Source organism: Amblyomma maculatum, chromosome 1 (genome assembly GCF_055883805.1).
Source record: "Amblyomma maculatum isolate TAMU_Amacu chromosome 1, ASM5588380v1, whole genome shotgun sequence".
NCBI lineage: Eukaryota > Metazoa > Arthropoda > Arachnida > Ixodida > Ixodidae > Amblyomma > Amblyomma maculatum.
The window spans coordinates 251908463-251929881 of NC_139344.1; the positions used below are offsets into that span (position 1 = coordinate 251908463).

Sequence of the window (21419 nt, forward strand, 5' to 3'; positions counted from 1 at the left end):
AGTTGAGTTGATATGGACACCGGCTCACTGTGGGCTGGAGGGCAACGAGCTTGCCCACCAGTTCGCCCGAGAGATGGAACACCGGGCAGAGGAAGGTGAGCCACAGTCCATTACTAGTTATAAGGAAATTACGAACTATTACAAGACGGAGAAGCGACGTTACCCCGACCCTCACAAATCGCTTACCAGAGAACAGCAAGCGATCTACAGGCAGATACAGGCAGGATCCTTCCCGCACCCTTACCTTCAACACAAGATGTACCCGGAAAGGTACCAGAAAGAATGTGATTTCTGCAAGACTGAGATAGGCACGCTCCAACATGTCATTGGAGTATGCAACTTCATCAAGGAAATCCCCCCACCTCTTACCTGCCCCACTACCCCACCACCCCATCCCTCATCCTCCCTTACCGAGCGATGGGAGACCTTGCTAACCAGCCCCGCCGTAGAAGACCAGCTCGTCCTGATCTCCAGGGGCCAGGCGGCCAGGGATGCATATGGGTCCCGTGAAGAGGGAACCACTCCCATCGACGGCGTCTAAGCAGACGTCGTATTTAGCTCGAGCAAAAAGTTGTTTCTCTCTCTCTCTCTCTCAATTGCATCACGTCAAAATAAATGTTTAATAATGAATCCTCATCTTTGTGCTGCGTTGTGGCCTAGGGACTTTGAAGGAAGGAGGAGGAGGGGCGCTGCGGTGTACCGTCGCTCTCCCTAATGCAGAACCCTGCGCACACCTATGCAAAGCTCGCTCTGTCCTTTCTTGATATCGCTCCCCTCTCTACTTCTCCTCGCTATCCTTTCCCTACCCCTTTTTAGGCGAAAGCTTTTATTGCCTCATTGTTGTTGTCAGCAAGTGTCACGCTTTTGCGGCGGCTCTGATTGCTCGAGACGTGATGACGTCATGCAGGTCTCGACCAATCACAGAGCACCACCACAGTATGCGCGAATGCGTGCCTTATATGACCATGTGTCAATCAATGATAAAATACTAATTAATTACTAATCAATTACTTAATTACTGATTCCTTGTTAATAATAATTATTACAAATCAATTACTAAAAACTCATTATTGACTAATAATTTAAAATTAGTGACGTAATTAATTGCTCACTAATGCCGCGCACCCGGTAAAATCAACCACGCAACAGCAAACGTAGAACAACTGTGAAGACACAAGGAGCGCGATTTCGTCGCTGCCAGAATGTGAAAGAGAATGTGAAGACACAAGGAGCGCGATTTCACTCGCAGAATGTGAAAGAGTAGTCGCTCGCTTAACTCGTAGCAGCAGTCAACGCTACATGCGCAACAGTCGCGTAGCAGAATGCAACACTCATGCTTTCGCCTTTGATCACGTCAGTCGCCAAAGTGCCCTCGAATTTTTCTTTCCCGCCGGCCGCAGCTCGGGTGCTGAAGATATTCGATAGCAGTTTCCGCGGCCGGCAACATTCTTTTTCGTCCTTTTTATTATTTTATAAATCATTGCCTAAACGACTGCCACACCGCCCGCAGCATCGGTACAGGAGTACGCGTACAAGCTCGCTGGACGCACACGGTAAATCCGGCAGTAGTATGTTGCTGAAGAAAGGGGACAGCAGGGCGCAAGTCTTTGCAGTTTGTTTGCGTCACAGGCATGGAGTGTTCAGCCAAAACGCAGACTACCCGAGCGGGTGTACAGCCAGCGAAACCAGATGGGCAGTTGGCGACGGCAAACTTTCACGCAGGAAGGACAGAGCTACGACACAGGGAACACGCTGACTAGCAGCACACCGCATACGAGCCCAGAGATTCCCATCTCTGCCCGCTCAGACAGCACTTCCTTCCTTGCACTTCAACATTGGCAGAGCTGGCAGGAATGCCACACAGTACGACATGATACAAACGCAGCTTTCGGTCGACTGCCGACGTCGGATTCAATTACCGCTTGGAAATAAAAAAAAAACTGCTTCGTTACAGCTGCTCCTCATACTACGATTACACCACACAAAACACACTCGGCAGAACATACCCACCACCACACAGCTCACCCTCCAGAGAGCAACAGGTGGTGTCAAGAAAATTTCAAACTGAGAAATATTCCCTCACTCATACATTTTTTTAAATTATTTAATTTAGAAATTAGCCTGACCTGTCGCTTCTGCGGTGAAATGGCACCATTAAACCATGTATTTTTACCCATCGTTTAATCATCTGCCTCCTGATCCCTCCCTTGACACGTCGAATGAAATAAAGGCCAGCGACGAGATCCCGAGCTGTGGCATGGGCCTGTGTCGCTTGGGGTCTTCATGGCGTCCAAGGCACGAGCTGACATGCACCTTCCAAACGCCTACCTTTTCTTTTACAAATAAAGTTGCGCTTCCTTCCTTCCATCGACACGCAGGTGGTTCGCATAACGGTACATCCCAGTTGCACAAATTCCCACTACTCGACCATGAGAAAAAAATCAACCGCAAATCGCTACTTCATGTTTTTTACGGATAGTTGCGTCCTCTGCAGGACGGCACTATAAATTATGTAAACCACAGAAAAGGCTACAAATGGGTCAAATCAAAAGTGCACATGCAGTGTTACTCGGCCTTCACAGAGGGCGAATAAGCTCTGTAGTGCTACCCCTGCTACAATTGAGGCAACTGCAGAAAAAGAAATAATGACGAGAAACAGCCAATATCATTTAATCTCTGCATGATTATATCTCTCAATTGCTTTTCACATAAGTGGAGAATTGTGCACGCTTTTAAAAATTAACAGACACGCTTTTATTTGAGGGCGCCACAGTAGAGTATTAGAAATGCTATAGTGAAGGAACAAAGATGAACGGCATGTTCAATAGAGTTTCTAAAGCAAGCACACACTATTTGTCGTGCCATCTATTGGCCATTATAAGTACTGGTATTCGTTGTCACTAAAATTTTGTTCGTGCCTAATGCAACGTAGTAGCTGCTTCTTCTTCTTTCCCGTCAGGTGCCGCGAAAGAAGTAGTTTGCAAGATCATAGGATGTTTATTGGGGCGCTATGATCATTTGGGCTAGTGAAGCGCAGAACAGCGCATGAAAAATTAAATCAGCTTACTGAAAGCGTCAGGGCGAAGTTAATCTTTTCTTAGCAGAGAACGCAGCCAAAAAGCGTATCAGCGTGTGCACGCCATGTCAGCAGGACGCATGTGTGAGTGAGTGTGTTTATTAGCGCCCCTAGGCGGCCAGTCAACAAGTGAATTTTAAGCTTCAATTGAAAATTAAATTGAAATTAAGCAGAAACTGTATGAATAGAACTTTCTTTTTTAATATGTGAATGTTATTTTGCTAGAAAATACAACAGGTAGACGACCGCGGTCGACTATGGTCGGCTTTGGCACATTTACTGCCGAAAACAATAAAAAAAAATAATAATGTATTGCTGCAAAAAAACTAAAACATTCAATTATAGTCTATTTATTGTCAACGTATCTTGCAAGATAAAGTTTATTTTTTGAGCACAAAAACCAGACCACCCTGTAAAGCTTTAGCATAAAAGTACAACAACAATGTAATAACTATGAAAACGTTCAGTTTATATAGTACTTGAGGCCAAATATATGCAACAATTTTTTATTTTGGAAACTAATGTTATACTTTGTAAGACGTTTATTGCAAATAATCTAGTACTTTTTTGTACTTGAAGTCTGGCCACAAAGTACAAACTCAAACGTCTGGCCACATTTTGCTTCTCTATATGTTAATATTTGCCGCTTGTTTTATCGTGATGTCAATATAGTTAAAAGCTGTAAATTATTTCATATCTGAAATTTGAACTAATTGCAGTTATGTAGTGAGTGCAGCGTAATTGGTTTTTCTTTGTTTTTTGTTTTTTTAACTGCACTGGTGCAGAACGTTGGTCGGTCTTAAGTAACGTTGGTCTGAAGCACGGTGGTCCGAAGTTCAATGACTCACTTAATATTGGACAGTATCTCACCGTATAATGTGCTCTGAATAACAAGGAGAAAAGAAGATATTTTCAGTATGCTAGGATTTTGTTGCGAACATATAAGGTGACTCAAATTTTCGCATCGGAAATTAAAACAGCTTCGTGCAGCTCTGGTGCAGTGGACAGGAGGGTGTCGTCAGCTTTGTGGTTCTTGACACTGACGATGCAAATGAAACGCAGTTTCTGGTGGAGGTGTGTTCATTTTGAAATCTTTTATTTCAGGATCGAAACATTTTACGCTGGATGATTACAACAGCTATGACTCGGTTTATTGTGGACCCGAGTTTTCAAGCAGCTGACCCGGAATTAAAAGGACGTCTCCCGCTGGTAAACTGGGAGTTGAGAAGCGAAGGTATAACTAGAACGGTTGGCTAAGGTAAGTTAAAAGCGCGCTCACCCTCGGGACCGGCCGTGTTTAAGCAACCGTTGTTAAGAAATAATGCGTGCGTGCATGCTAGGAATGCAAATTCCTGCTGAGAGGTTGGCTAAAAGCTGAAAGTACACTTGGTAGTTAAAATCTAATTTGTAGTAAGGAAAATTATGACGAAAGCATAAGAACGCGTGCTCCAGCTTATAGCGCACATTCCAAATAGGAAGTAGGACTGCAAGTACAAATCGAGCTACAATACTTGGGTATGCAAACTGCAAAGGCACCCAACTGGTGTGCCCAATTGGGACTGAGGAAACCAATTATAACTAGTTAATCTTCCGCTTTTCTTGTTATTACCTGCTGAAACCATTTCAAAAACTTACTTGGTCCCAATTTACATGATAAGGCAGTTCATTCTCTCAATTATTCATTGTAGATTCTCTAGCTACAGGATGCTTGTAGTCGTGAAGTTCCCAGATAATAGTAATGTAACTTACATTGTGTGCAGCCTGCAAACATGCACCAATGTGACATACAAACATAAGTACAGTTGTAGAAAACAGTTCAGTGCATTGACCCCATACACACACCAGCAACTCTCATTGCAACACACAGGGGACGTGCAGCAGACACAAAATAACTCCCGACTGAATTCTTCAACCATGGGCTTGGCTAGAGCTTCGTTTTTGCTGCCTTTGTCTCAGTTAAGCTGCACTGCAAATGACTTTGGCTTGTGGAAATAAATACCTCAACATATCAAACAGTTCAGGTTTTATATTTGTATAACCTGCCCTAAATTAAAACTAGTATTATTTTGCCTTTGCAAAGCAAAATAATAGTCACATAGCGTGAAGCTGTTGTAAATTGCATGCCACAGCTGGAATGCTGGAATAAATTTTTTTTTAAGCTTTATCGCTTTTACCGAATGAATGTCAGCAGTACTACATTTGCAATATTTCCATGCATCGCCAGTGGGTTTGGCAGCAGCCACCTTTCAACAGGTTTAGTTATCGAAATTCTGTGAGGGTGAGCGCTCTTGCTAAAAATTTAGAAGTGGTGCCACACTAGATGACTGAACATGTTTCGGTATATTACCACACATGCTTTTGACTTGTAATCTTGTGTCGCACTGGTTGCATTCACGGTTCATTTCAGTCATTTATGGTTGCATACACGGTAGCAACCATAAATAATGCCTGCATATTTTCAACTGTACCTTCAGTTCAGTCGTTCAGTCGTGTCCGACTCTTCGTGACCCTATGGACCATGTCACGCCACGCTTTCCGGTCTCTCACTATCTTCCTAACATCACATAACTTCATCTGCAGTGCCTCGAGGATGCCATCTAACCATCGCGTTCGCTGCCTACCCCTTCTCCGGCGACCCTCAACCTTTCCCAACATCAAATCTTTCTCCAGCGACTCCTCTCTTCTCATCAGATGACCAAAGTAGCTGAGCTTTAACTTTAGAATTTGACCCTCCAATGAGCAGTCAGGGTTTATGGTCGACAATATCGACTGATTTGATCTTTTGGCAGTCCAAGGAACTCTCAAGAGTCTTCGCCAGCACCACAATTCAAACGCGTGAATTCTTCGGCGGTCAGCCTTTTTCACAGTCTAACTCTCGCATCCATACATCACAACTGGAAAGACCATAGCACGAGTTATACGGATCTTGGTTGGCAGACTAATGTCTCCGCTCTTTACTAGGCGGTCAAGGCTAACCATTGCTCTCTTTCCCAGAAGCAGGCGTCTCCTAATTTCATGGCTGCAGTCTCCTTCCGAGGTAATCTTGGAGCCCAAGAAGAGAAAATCTGTCACAGCTTCCACTTCTTGTCCATTGATGCTCCAGGACTTGATAGGGCAAGATGTCATGAGTTTAAGCCCAAACTTCTCACTCTCTTCTTGTACGCGCATCAGAAGTCTCTTGAGTTCCACTTCACTTTCTGCCATTAAAGTGGTATCATCGGCATATCTAAGGTTGTTGATACGTTTTCCAGCAATCTTCACTCCAGCTGAAGACTCGTCCAGACCGGCCTTCCTCATGATGCACTCTGCATATAGGTTAAATAGGCAGGGCGACAGTATGCAGCCTTGCCTCACTCTTTTCTCAATCGGAAACCAATCAGTAAGACCATGCCCAGTTCTGACTGTGGCCTCTTGTCCTTCATACAGGTTCCTGAGGAGACAGATGAGGTGAATTTGAACTCCCGTCTCTTGGAGAGCTTGCCACAATCTGCTGTGATCTACGCAGTCAAACGCTTTTGCATAATCAATAAAGCAGAAGTAGATGGGTTTCTGAAACTCTCTTGCTTTTTCCATGATCCAGCGAAGGTTCGCAATTTGGTCTCTAGTTCCTCTGCCCTTGCGAAACCCAGCTTGCACGTCCGGAAGCTCCCGATCCACATACTGGTGCAGCCTACCTTGGAGGATTTTCAACATCACCTTGCTAGCATGCGAAATAAGCGCGATCGTGCGGTAGTTGGAACAATCTTTGGCACTGCCTTTCTTTGGAATGGGGATGTAAACTGACCTCCTCCAATCCTGTGGCCACTGCAGGGTTGTCCAAATCTTCTGACATAATGTATGCAACTGTACCTTAAGTGACATCAATGGAAATTTTTTGATTGAATGGAACACTATTTTGAATAATCACATGGGCATTTATTGTTATGGGCATGTTATGGGCATTATCAAGTAATGAAGCAATTGAAACACCGAACTTTTCCTGTTTGATTACAGAGCCTCGGCAGCAGCCTGGTACTAGGTATGAGCAGGTCTTTCAAGCAGTAAGTCGTTCTGCTTCAGCTATGGTATAGTATGTTATATGGGGTTAACACCCAAATGATACACATCAGTACAAAGGGGCTCAGTAGTAGAGGACTCTGGGTCAATTTAGACCATTTATAAGCTTCACACATTATCCTTTTTGAGGTCCAAAACAGGGCCTGAATGAAATTGTGCTTATTGCTGGTTATACTGCAGCTTTGAATTGCCAATTGCACAGGTTGCATCAGATGTTGCTGAAAGACACCTTTTGAATGGTATGTATGCATTCTAGCTTTTGTCTGAAACAATATCTGAGCTTCTGTTCTCGTGCTTTCTTGTAGTAAACGCATAAGGTTCTGACATGCAAAAACTGAATTTTTACTTGATCAACAGGCCTGTCATGATGAAGCTGTAAGTCACAGTCAACTTCTACATTAATGTTGACATTGGTTGTTTTCTCATTAATTTTAACAAATGTGCTGAATGTTTTGCTGTTTTTCTGGTATACAGTATTATGATATATCCATATCAGAATCGGAACTATTAAGTAAAAAATTTAGCACAAAAATAGAACACAATGGACAGAGAAGAACACATAAGACGTTTGACAAGTGCTGTGTTCTAATATTGCGCTAAATTTTTTTACATAATGGATCATTAGCTAGCTCGGCAACATGCTCTCCTCAGAATCAGAACTGTTGGAACTGAGCATTTGGTGTTGTCCAGAAAAGTGCATTAGTATGGTACAGTAGCCTAAATGCCTACCCTTTTTATTGTGAGTTTCGTAATGAGTAAGGCTAAAAGGTGAAGATTATATATTGTAAAGATATCTTTGTATATAAGAAAGTCAAAGCATGAAGAAATTTATGAAAACTTAAATGCTTTTTCATGAGGATACAGTAACTGAAGATTTGCCATTTTGTGCCACAGGCTCAGTTTTGTAATATGACTGGTTTAGATTTTTCGGTATTAGGACTACTTACCTTCCCTGAATTGCAGGTTTCTGAAAGGCTATGCATCAAATGCAAGAGCATTTTCATTGTTAGAGTGAAAATTCTACTTTTTGCAACTGCAGGCATCAAAGTTCAGGTGATTAATATTACCAAACATGTAGGATGATAGTATCTGTAATGTGCAGCATGAGATTCATATGTATTTTTTTCCTTATGATCTGCATTAACTTGCAGTTTTCAGCAAGCAGAGGTCTGTTTTATAGCGCAAGTGCTAAAAGAAAAAACAGTGCAGTAATTGTCTACTGTAAAACGTAGGTGTAATAAGTGAGCTGTGTGTGCACCTGGCTTATAGATGATAAAGCCTGGCACCCAGCATTCTGCAAAAATGCAATCATCTGAATGCTCCTAAAGATAATTTCAGCTGATTATGGAACATTTTTATTTTGAGAGTATTGCTAAAAGGCATGATTGCTTATGTGAGATAATATTAAAATGTTTCGAGAAAAGTTTTATAGCAAGCTTACAGGGATTAGCACAAGGCTGCACACATAGTCACAAAAGGCACCAGCCTTCACAAGTCAGCGTGTCAAAAGACACCTTTATGTGTACTGTTGGCATTAAATGGAATGTGAACAGCAGGGCGCGTGTAAAAAGGTCCAGCTGAAGCAGTCTGACTCGTTATCAGAGGCAGGCGCACTCTTCCAGTTTGCGATAGTTTTGCTCCTGTTTTCTTTAACGTTTGTTTTCTCATTGTGCCATTCTAGTGCCATATTCATTCTTTCCAGAGGATGGGAACTTGCACAGCATGATTTCACTGCCGGCAGCGGCTGTAGCCCGCATGGGTGAAACGAGCGCAGTGACGGAAGGAAAATCAATGTGATATAGGGCAGCGAGCACTAAGAGCACTCGCTTCGACCACGCAGACTACAGTTTCTGTCGGAAGTGAAACGGGGCTGCGCAAGTCACCATCCTTAGGAAAGAATGAATGTGGCACTACAATGGCACAATGAGAAAATAGAGTTAAAGAAAACAGAAGCAAAACTATCGCAAACTGTGTTCTGCTGTTCACATTTCATTTGATACCAACAGTATACATCAGGAACTGTGCAACCATTGCTATTGTGACCGCGTGTTTTATCATGCCAGTGATTTCATCATGAACAGCATGAAGGATGCACCCTATTACTGAAGTCCCCTCACATGAGAGTGCATCGCCCAAATTTGCATCTCACTTCTGCACCCATCCTGTTCACCAGTTTAGCTCCTGCGGACTGTGCCCTCTTCCCGAGGATGGAGATGCAGTTCGAAGGCCACTGTTTCGATACGGTTGCAGAGACTCAGCTTGAATCACAGAAGATGCTCGATAAGCTTCGAAAATGTTGTGGGCGCCACTGACGACAACGCCCCAAACGGCAAGCTAACCAGGCAGACCGCTTGGAGACCCCGGCATGGGAGACCGCACTAACCGCGCCAAGCAGAGCGAAAACGGGCGCCATTACCTGATGTATAAACAAACAGTTTTGCTTGTTATACCAGCTACGTCTACCATATGGTGGCAGCGGCGGGATAACCAATGCAGCGTGACACCCAGAAGGACAGCGAGCCCAACGTAAGCGGCCGCAGCGTCATGCCAGACACTTGCGACGCGAACGAAGAGCGCGCAAGCGGCACTCCGAGAATGACATTCAACCCGCTCGCCGTGGAACTGCCGACAAAGCTCGATTTCCGCAAGCCCGAAGATTGGACACGATGGCACCGCAGGTGGGAACGCTACCGACTCATCTCCGGTCTGACAGGACAGGACGAGACGACGCAAATCAACACATTACTCTACGCCATGGGCGAAGAAGCGGAGGACGTGCTCGCTGCTTTGAAACTGACAGAAGAAAAGATGGCATCATACTCCTCAGTGGTGAGTGCTTTTGAAAAGCAGTTCCTACCTCGAAAGAATGTCGTCTATGAGAGAGCACGATTTAACTCTCGGAAACAAGAGCAGCATGAAAACGCGACGCATTTGCGACTGAACTGTTCAAGATGGCCGAAAGATGAGATTACGGAACTCTCAAAGACGAACTGATTCGGGACAGGCTCGTGGTCGGCTTGCGAGACGTAAAACTCAGCGAGAGCCTGCAGCTTGATGCAGAACTCACTCTCGAAAAAGCAATCACAGCTGCCCGCAATTCAGAGAGTGGGAAACTTCAGCACAAGGAAATTCGCTCCATCGAACAGCCAGCTCTCGACATGGGAGAAGTTCGCGGCCGGACAAACATCAAAACTTGCCGGAACGAAGTGAAGGTGCCTTTCAAGTCGCGCCTTCACCGTACACACAAGACGGGAGACGAACGCTGCAAGTGGTGTGGTGGTGTGCGTGACCACACGAACACATAGTGTCCCGCGATAGACAAGATGTGCAACCAGTGTGGGAAAAAAAGGCCACTACGCCCGCGTCTGCATGTCTAAGCCGAAGGACGAGACCTCGAGTATTCAACAAGGACCAAAAGATCTCGGAGAGCTATATCTAGGCGAAATCAAAGTGGGAGTGAACACGCCGTGGAGGATTACTGCTACCGTGAACAACTTGCCTTTTACCTTCAAGGTCGACACCGGCGCGGATGTGACTGCAAACGCACACGACCAGTACGACAGAACCGTCATGGGACCCATCAAGTCAACGCAACAGCTGTTGATAGGCCCGGGCCAGACAGTGATAGCCACTGTTGGTTACATCGATGCAACAGTCACCTGGCGCAACACTGAAGTTCAAGAAGCAGTCTTCATCATCAAAGGATTAAAACAACCGCTGCTCAGTCGACCAGCTATAGAATCACTTGGGATTTTGCAGCGCCCTCTTGAGCTAGACGAAATCCTCGCACAATCAACTGATGCCCCCAACTTCATGGCGTCATTACCCAAAGCTAACGTCTGGGCTTGGAGTCATGAAGACGTAGTACCGCATCAAAGTCAAAAAGAATGCTGAGCCGAGCCATACGCAGTCAGTTATCCTAGGCGCGTGCCTCTTCCACTGCTTCCACTTGGAAGAAAGAACTAGAAAGGATGGAAGACTTGGGAGTCATCCAGAAGATCAAGCGAGCAACTGAGTGGTGTTTTCCAATGGTTGTCGCACGAAAAAAGAACAATGAGCTGTGCATCTGCGTGGACTATGGTCAACTCAACCAACAAATAATATGCGAATGTGTGCTCATGCCTACGGTGGACAAGTGTCTTGCAAAATTAGCGGGTGCAACAGTTTTCAGCCGCCTAGATGCACGAGCAGGGTACTGGCAGGTGCCACTGTCCAAGGACTCTCGCGAATACACAACCTTCATCACACCAGTTGGCAGGTTCCAGTTCCAGAGGCTTCCCTTCGGAATCTCCACAGCGCCAGAGTTCTACCAACGAGAAATGCTCCGTGTGCTCGAAGGGCTAGATGGTGTGAGTTGTCTACAAGATGACATGATTGTCTCAGGGAAGACAACTGAGGAACACGACACCAACCTACTGCTGTTGCTGAGGAAGCTAGAAGATGCAGGTGTTACCCTCAACATCGACAAGTGCTCCTTCGACAAACAGAAGTAACATTCTTAGGACACGTCGTAAACTCAACAGGAGTCAGCGCCGACCCGGAAAAGGTCAGGGCCATAGTCCAGCTCGACCCACCATGTGATGTGTCAGAAGTCAGGTCTTTGTTGAGCTCTGCAAACCACCTAGCGAAATTTCTTCCAGAGCTAGCAGACTTTACGAAGCCTCTCAGAGACTTGCTCCACCAAAACGCCGACTGGCACTGGGGCCCAGCTCAGCAGCAGAGTTTTGACAAACCCAAGCAAGCTTTAAGCAGGACGCCGATTCTTACTCACTACGATGCTCAGTCGCCTCACACAGTGTCTGTGGATGCTTCCTCATATGGTCTTGTGGCTGTACTTCTACAGCAGTCGCACAAAAAGCTCCTACCTGTGGCATATGCATCACGCTCCCTTACGGATACAGAACAAAGATATGCCCAAATTGAAAAGGAGGCACATGGGCTTGTGAACATTTCCGCAAATACCTGCTGGGATCAACCTTTCACGTGGAAACGGACCACAAGCCGTTAATACCGCTGCTGACGACTAAACGACTTGACGAGCTGAGTCCTCGCCTTCAACGTTTCAGGATGCGCCTTTTGGAGTACGACTACACCATGTCCCACACTCCCGGCAAAAAGCTGTACACAGCTGACCTTCTGTCTCGGAAGCCATCTGTGAAACCAGCAGACAAAGAAAGAACTCTCGAGAGTGCAGTGGGTGAGTTTGAAGAATTATCACTTGAACAGCTCCCTGCTTCAAACCAAATGCTGGACAGAATCAGGGCAAGCATCCAGTCAGATGAAACACTTTCCAGGGTGGCTACCTACTGCACTACATCATGGCCAACTGTGCATGGGCTGTCACCTGACCTGAAAAGGTATGTCGAGGTGGCTAGTGAGATTTTGCTCGTTGATGGTCTGCTATTCAAAGGCGACAGAATAATCATCCCACCAGACATCAGAGTAGAGGTTCTGGAAAAACTCCATGCAGGCCACTTGGGCACAACGAGGTGCCAAGCGAGGGCAAGAGAATGCATATGGTGGCCAGGCATAAGCAAGCACATTGAAGACTATGTGGAAAAGTGTCCAACTTGCAGAGAGCCCAGAAAGCCAGAAACAGAACCCCTGCTTCTAACCCCATTGCCAGCACACCCTTGGGACACAGTCGGCATGGATCTCTTCACGCTGGAGGGGAAAGAGTATGTTGTAGTAGTAGACTACTACTCCCGATTTTTCGAGCTAGAACAGCTGCCGAGGACAGCTACAAAAAACATAGCCCTAGTATTGGAGCCAATGTTTGCATGGTACGGTGTTCCATGGACAATATGCACAGGTGACGGGCTGCAGTTCACTTCCACAGAGTTTCAAAGAACTAGTGCATCACTGGGGAGCCTCACGCACAACCTCAAGCCCTTACTACCCTTCGAGCAACGGTATGGCTGAGAGGGCTGTGCAGACAGCAAAGCAGCTTTTGAGGAAGTCTTCCAACATACACGAAGCGCTGCTTGCCTATTGGCCACACCCAGCATGGAAGGGTTTTCACCAGGAGAACTCTTAATGGGTCGTCGTCTGAACACCACAGTACCAACCACTTCGAAGCTGCTAGCCCCGAAGTGGGACGACAGCGCATTCAGACAAAATAATGAAGCCTACAAAGCTCGTGCAAAACAATCATACGACACCCGGCACAAGGCACGGAGCCGAGAGCGCTTACCACCAGGCACAGCGGTGCGCATCCTCGCTGGAGCTTCATCACACGGCGTGGTAACACAGCCAACATCAGAACCAAGGTCCTACGTTGTACAAACCGACAGAGGACAAGCAAGACGTACAGCAAGACACCTGTAACCGTTACAGGACACGAGCACCACAAGAAGTGGACGTGTTTGTAAGCGACCAGAACGCCTGGACCTGTGAGATCAAACCTTTCAAGAAAGGGGAGTGTTGTGGGCGCCACTGACGACAGCGCCCCAAGTGGCAAGCTAACAAGGCGGACCGCCGGGAGACCCCAGCATGGGAGACCGCGCCAAGCAGAGCGAAAACGGGCGCCATTACCTGATGTATAAATAAACAGTTTTGCTTGTTATACTGGCTACGTCTACCACAGAAAAGAACATTGTGAGGGCACATCCCAGCAGGGGCAGGAGCTCTGGAAGCACTGTGCTGCTGTGCAAAGGGATTACTTCGAAAGTGATGATATGTTAATGTAAATAAACAACCACTTCCTTGTAAAGAGAGCTAGCTTTAAAGCATTTTGCACAGCACAAAAAACAGACCGGGAAAAAAACACACACGGACAAATCAGCGCTTGGTTTGTGCGTGTGTGTTTCTTTTCCTTTTTCCGTTTCTCGCACTGTGCAAAATGCTCAACTCCCACCAACTCGCCCAGTATTCAGTCTAAAGCTTTTAAATACCACCTCGTATGCACACTTAGTACATCACAGTATATAGGTATAGGTGCAGACAAATTATACAGAGCATATTATATTTACAACATTTTCACGTTTTACCTATCTGAAAAACTGCCAGCCGAGGTATGTGCAGGTTGTTAGTAGACGTCAGTGCGCTTTCACTTAGACTAATAATGCATTCTTATGTACGAAACAGAATGCGTGACTGCAGTTAGAATGGAAATGCATATGCCGTTTAGTTGTGCCCACGCTTGTACATGTGTGCCTTCGGCATCACTGGCTTGCATTGGTGATGTGCTGAATTGTGTAAATACCTCAATATACTAGTAAATTAAGCCATCATTCAGCTTCATTTTTCTGATGTTGCATGATGTGTCAATTCATTTTTTTTTTTAGATGGAGTTCCGATGTCACTAGATTTGCACTAAAAGAAAGGTTGCAACATTACATGCCGATGACCATCCGAGACTTTCCACAACGCATTACAGGTAGTGGTAAGATATGAAAAAATTATGGGGCAGGTATGTGCTCTGAATGCACATTTCTTGTAATACTAATGGCGCAATAAAATTTTCTGAGGCCAATTAACAGCACAGGAAATATTGTTATGTACGTACACTACAGCATTTTCTTTTAATACTTTAAACTAGCCATTTGGCTAATATTTCAGAAATTGCTTTTTGTACAGAGATGTAATGGGTGAAGTGCACTGCAGTAATGCAGTATGTGTCTTTTTCAGTGCTATATATATGCTTTTCAATATCAAAATATTCCTGTTTCACAGAAGGGCAAAAGAAAGTAAAATAAAGGAGACATGTTAGTTGTCAGTGGTGGTAGCTGTAAAGGGAGGGAAGATGGCTGCCCATGCTTTGTGTAAAAAATGTTCTTCATGCAATTTCGTTTCAGCCTAACCAGATTTTGTGATAGATTCAATCATGATATTGCAGCCTGTGAAACCCTCTCCTGTTGCTCCCTTCTGGGCTTTTCTTGTTTTTGCTTTATTGTTATCACTGCAGCCTGTGCCTCTGGCCAAATTGACGTCCTTACATGCAGACAAGGTTAAAGTTCTCATGCATAAGTTAAACCCCTTTAAAATGCCATTCACTTGCAAAGTACCGTTTTAATATTATAGGAAAATATCAGTTCATCAAGCAAAACATAACTATTGCGGATATGCCAACTGTGGGGCTGTATGCAAAGTTCAGAGGACAAACAAAGTTAGCAGTGTATAATGCCATCTCTCTGCAATACACTGAACCCTAAGGGTCTGCAAATAGTGGTCACGATAGGACATGGGCGAATTCAATTTAGACTTGTGTGTTACATGCCAAGAACCTGGGGTAAATGTTTCAACAAAGAGTTTTACAATGTGCTCATGCTTAGTCGTATTAAAAATGTTACAGTGCTAAGGTGGACTTTGAGCACCAAAAATGACTCTCACTTCGGGAGAGCCTTAATTTTACAAGGCAACAGGGAAAGGCATGTTTAAATTCTCACAGTTAAAGACTGGAGCCATACGAGGTAGAATCAAATTGGTCGGTACTTTACCAGATTGCATGGACTTATTGAAGATTATGAAAAATGTTTCTATAAGCTGTGTGTAGTTCTTAACAAGTGTGGCTGGAATTTTATCTGGACCTGTTGATCCTTTCATGCCTAATCATAAGACCATTTCAACTACACCCTCTGAGAATGCATAAATAAAGTGCCTGAATCACTAATTGGGGTAGGAATATCACAATAATTGTCTAACTTTGAAAACATGCATTGGAAATTAGGAGTTGAATGTGCTTGCTACTTACCCACTGTCTGTGACAATGTTGTTACATACAGTTACATCGCTTACAAGAGCGCAAAACGACACGGACACAGCTAGACATAAATGGACAGAAGCGCACACTTCAACACCTCTGACACCAGGAAGAGAACAACATACATAGAAAACCAGAAAAAAGATGTCACAACATGTCACATAACAAATTACAAAATTAAGACAAAAATAAAAAGGAAAATAAAATAAAAAAAGCATAAAAGAAAGAAAGAACAAAACACGCATACACGCTCCAAACTAGCACCCACATGTCGCAATGCAATAGCACTCATGTGTCCATACCCAACACTTGTAAAAATAACACGCACTAGGTTCACATCAAAAATTTATGAGCCGACATAAGCAGTTATTAAATAATCCAGTTCCTTCTTCGACACTACCGATGATAGACAACTGATGCAAGTGTCACCATTCATCTCCATAAAGTAAGCTTCCATAATTTCTCTAGATACTTTATGTGCGAAAAGAATTACTGGGCACTCAAAAATGAGCTTGCATCCACACGACTGCTGATGCTGAGCAAGTTCAATCGATGATGCAGTAGAATCATATCACAGGAATTGGACTGTTCTTGAAGTCTCTTGTTGATGCATCACCCAATCTGGCCAATATACACACCACCACAAGAAAGCGGCAACTTATATAAAACACCAACTTTGCATGAAATGAATTTTGGCCGATGTGTAACGTGACATATGCATCAGGGCTCATGAACCAGTCTCATTTCTCTGCTGCTGCCCCCAAATACTACTCAGATTTATAGTTTTAAGGATTTCTTGCTGTTTTCTTTAATCCCTGTGACAGATTATGCACATATGGCACAACTGGTACCTTCTTAAAATTACACTGACTTTTTCCCGCCTTCTTATGCCCCTTTTTATCACCCTCTTTACTATATCACAAGCTCTAATTATTAGATGGTCAGGATAACTGCTCTTTTTTATTCTACTCATTTGCTCCGTCAAATTGGTATTAACCTTGTAAGCACATTATTTAAATACCGCTGACCGGACGCACGCCACTACTATGCCATCCTTAACTAGCTTTGAGGGCTTAGATCTATATAGGTCTTCTACAGGTTTCACAGTTCTAGGTTGTTATTGCCAACACAAATTATGTGTACGAGCATGCTAACAAAGGTCCAAAAATTGTAATCTGCCGGCCTCGGGAATTTCAGTAGTGGATTTCAAGCCTTTTCCACATTGCCAGGATAAATGATCAATTTTTCGATATCTATGGTTGAAATCAGGTGCTTTAAAAATTATGAGGTAATTACCAGGTAAATAAAAAACATTTTGAAAAAAAGTCAAGGAAATTCTCATTAATAGCTACCCACAAATAAAAAATATGTTACTAAACACCAGTGCCACCAGCGATCCTGTGCATACACCAGACTTTTGCATGCAATGTTGACTAGTATAACAACCTACAATAGTAGACTTCAAATAAAACCACGGGATTTCCAAAAATGTATCAACTGACACACCACATCTTCCTATGAATTCAATCTTATCATTATCTTGAGTAATACACTCTTTTACACACTTCATTAAATCTTTGTGAGGAAGGAAATTATATATATCCTCGACATCTACACTGATATATGACAACCTCCTGGATTCTGAAAACTAATCTCACCATCGAGTCCGAGTTGGAAGTTAGGAAAGGATCCATCACCAGAAGCAAATTCAAATGTTTTTGCGAATAAGATTGCACCGCGTGTTGCCACGTATTAGCCTCTGACACATTAGCTCTAAAAGGAACTTTTGACTTGTGTGTCTTGGTGGAGAAAAACAATTCCAGAACACTGTACTTGGAATTCCTAATTGCTGATGCAATATGCGGTGGAGTCTTATTTGCAAAAACATTTGAATTCGCTTCTGGTGATGGATCCTTTCCTAATTTCTAGCTTGGACTCTGATGGTGAGACTACTTAGCATCCAGAATCTGGGTGGTTGTCATACTTTCAGAGTAGATTTTGAGGATTCATATTTTCCTTTCCGCACAAAGATTTGATGAAGTGTGTAAAAGACTTACTCAAGATAATGACGAGATTGAATTCATAGGAAGATGTGGTGTGTCAGTTAATAAGTTTTTGAAAATCCCGTGGTATTATTGTAAGTCTACTATTGTAGGTTGGAATGGTCAACGTTGCATACAAAGGTCTTATGTATTCATAGGGTCGCGAGTGGCACTGGTGTTTCGTAATATATTTTTTAGCTTATAGAGCTATTATAGTCAGAATTCCCTTGGCTTTTTCAGTATGTTTTTCGTTATGTAGACGATTACCTGGTCATTTTACAAGCGCCTGATTTCAACCATGGATATCGCAAAATTGTTAATTTCTTCTGTTCTTCTGGCACCATGGGAAAGGCTTGAAATTGACTACTGAAATTCCCGAGGACGGCAGATTACAATTTATGTACCCATGTTTGCATGCTTGTACAGGTAATTTGTGTTGGCAAAAAAAACCTATAACTGTGAAACCTGTACAAGACTATATAAATCAGGACACTCAAAGCTAGTTAAGGATGACATAGTGGTGGCGTGCGTTCGGTCAGCAGTATTTAAATCATGTGCTCACAAGGTTAATATTAGTTTCATGGAGCAAGTGAGTAGAACAAAGAAGAATGGTTAGTTTGACTATCTTATAACTAGAGCTTATGATAAAGTAATGAGGTGATAAAAAGGGGCATAAGGAAGCGGGAAAAGGTCAGTGATTTTAAGAAAATAGCAGTTGTGCCATATGTGCATAATCTGTCACATGGTTTAAAGAAAACAGCAAGCAATTATGGTTTTAAGGTTGTTTTCTCAGCATCCTTAAAACTATAAATTTCAGTAGTATTTGGGGGCAGCAGCAGAGAACTGAGGCTGGTTGATGAGGTCAATATGGTGCATATGTCACGTTACACATTGGCCAAAGTTCATTTCATGCAAAGTTGGTGTTTTATATAAGTTGCCGCTTTCTTGTGGTGGCTTGTATATTGGCCAGACTGGGCAATGCATCAACAGGAGACTTCAAGAACACTCCAATTCCTGTGATAATGATTCTTACTGCATCATCGATTGATGTCGATCAACATTGTCGTTCTTGAGGATGCAAACCCATTTTCGAGTGCCCAGTAATTCTTTTCACACATAAAGATAAAGTATCTAGAGAAATTAAGGAAGCTTACTTTATGGAGATGAATGGTGACACTTGCATCAGTCGTCCATCATTTGTGGTGTCGAAGAAGCAACTGGATTTTTTAATAACTGCGTATGTTTAAGTTTTTGATTTGAACCTAGCGCGTGGTCTTTGTGGAAGTGTTGGGTGTGGAGTCTGGACACATGAGTGCTGTTGCCTTGCGACACGTGGGTGCTAGTATGGAACGTGTATGCATGTTTTTTTTTTACGTTTTTATTTTATTTCCGATTTATATTTTATTTTTGTTTTTGTTTTTTTTTTTTGTTTTTTGTCTTTTTCATTCTGCAATTTTTTATGTGACATGTTGTGTCGTCTTTTTTCTGGTTTTCTATGTATGCTGTTCTCTTCTTGGTTTCAGAAGACGTTGAAGTGAGTGCTTGTTGTGTCCATTTATGTCTCTCTGTGGCTGTGTTTTTTTGCGCTCTTGAAAATGATGTATTCATACCAACTTGCCCAAATATCTTCTTTGGCCTATAGCTACACACTATGTCCATTTATGAGCCTTGTATCCTAGCAACTGCCAGAATTTTCGGAGGCTTTCTGAAGGAAAACCACCACGATTTTTAGTGTAATAACCTTCTTGGGACTCTTGCATTTTACATTTGAGAGTGGATTTTAGTTTCTCGTTCTCAAGTTTCTTAGCCTGTGCTTTATCCAAAGCAGCTCTCTGGTTATCCAAAGACTCCTCTGACCAAACGTTTTTAGTCTATCTGGAATAAATTTGTCTATACAGTAGTGATAGAATGATTTAAGCTTATTCCATAGTGCATCAGTGTCATCGTCTTAGAATAAAAATATGTGTTATATATGTGCAATTGGGACATCATGCGTAGTGGAATGACTATTTGCAACGAAAGGTTTTGGTTTGCAAGATCCTAACCCACGTGGAAAACCATAAGTGAAGTAAATAAGGCTGTGGTCGGTAGTACAATCGTTTACAACAAAATAAAAGGTCTAAAGTTGATGAAGCAGAACCTATATTATGCATACTACAGCAAAAACTGTCTGAGTGAGGTTATATGCAAAATGCACATCAAACAAGATCTCACCACTTTGATCATCATCTGAGGTACATTCATTTCCACCCAGTTAATTCTAGGAAGGTTAAAGTCTCGAACAACTATAATAATTTGGTCAAGGTATTATTCCAAGTGCTCATACAGCTTTTACAAGAATACTGATGTGGAACCAGGTGCATTGTAAACACCCGCAATAATGGCTGAACTGGACTGCCGTGAATACAGCTTTGCACAAGAACACTTTCTTGATCAATATGAAGTTCTGGCAATGCACATGATGAAAGACCATATTTCACAAGAGCTGCAGTACTGCCATCTTTTCTTTCATGATCATTCTGACGACAGCAGTATGACAGTGGAAATGCACAGCTATGTGGAATGTTGGCATGACGCCAAGTTTTCTTGTGATATATGGATGTGTAGGGATCATATGATAGAAAAATGCATTCAAGCTTTTCTGATTTATTGTTCACACTTTGCTCAGGTTCCTCTTTAGCACAAGAATGTTAATCATCTGGTTTAATTAGATTAGTACTCTTCCCATACACAGACAGTCCATTTAGAAATGCCATCATGAACAAGTTAAAGTCTGTTGTCTGGACAACTATGATATAATCCTGACTGCCGCAGTTTCATTTCTGTAAGGTTTCTTGAGAACAACTGTCAGAATTTGATATGTGTCGGAACCCTTAACTTACTTTCAAGCAATTCTTAAAAGGGGGTATCTTTTCATTAGAGTTGTACAGGCAGACAATCACATATGATCATTTCATGGCCTACCAGCCCTATGAATATGTTACACTGAACTTGCACTAATCCTAAGGTTTACTTGGAAACAACTATGTTTTCAAGATCCTGTCATTTTTTTTGTTTTTGTCTGACCCTTCCTTATTGCCGAAAACCAAAATGTTTTTCCATTGAGCGCGGTCTTCAAAGTCAAAAACCCCCAACAAAGTTTCTTCCAGATGCACTTTTTCTTCGAGTTTATGTATTTTCTATTTTTTCACTTTGGTTAACTCTACAACATCGTTTAGTTTGATCAGCTTTACATCTAGTTCAGAAAGGGTAGCTTCACATACTTTGCTGGCATCTTTTATCTGCCGATTTTCATCTAGGATAGCATTCAGATTTTTTGCTACATTGGGGCTGGGTTACTTTCTTCTTTGCCACAAAGCAGGAGGAGGAGAACTAGGGTGTCGGACTGAAACCAAACCGAACCCAATTTTTTTTCGCCATCTTGGAACTGAACCTGAACGGAACAAATCGGAGGTACCATTCCAAACTGGTTCACAGTACAGTTCCATCTGTCTTGAACAACCTTCGACAATCTCCTTTTTCTTTGGTCATTCTATGCTAGCAA

General features: G+C 43.1%; 1 protein-coding gene and 1 long non-coding RNA gene across 5 annotated transcripts in view; one reads left to right on the plus strand and one right to left on the minus strand.

The window, feature by feature from the left end:
- LOC146206224 (aurora kinase-like) overlaps nucleotides 1-21419 on the minus strand; it is an 880154-nt gene that overhangs the window by 395177 nt on the left and 463558 nt on the right. The window lies entirely within an intron of this gene.
- On the plus strand, nucleotides 3739-14828 carry LOC146206235 (uncharacterized). 4 transcript variants are annotated; one of them, XR_014704398.1, is made up of 5 exons: nucleotides 3739-4022; nucleotides 4181-4334; nucleotides 7070-7116; nucleotides 7335-7371; nucleotides 14419-14828. It is a non-coding gene; the product is annotated as an uncharacterized LOC146206235 (long non-coding RNA). The 4 variants fall into 4 exon arrangements; XR_014704397.1 differs by lacking the exon at nucleotides 14419-14828 and adding an exon at nucleotides 9306-10721; XR_014704399.1 differs by lacking the exon at nucleotides 7335-7371.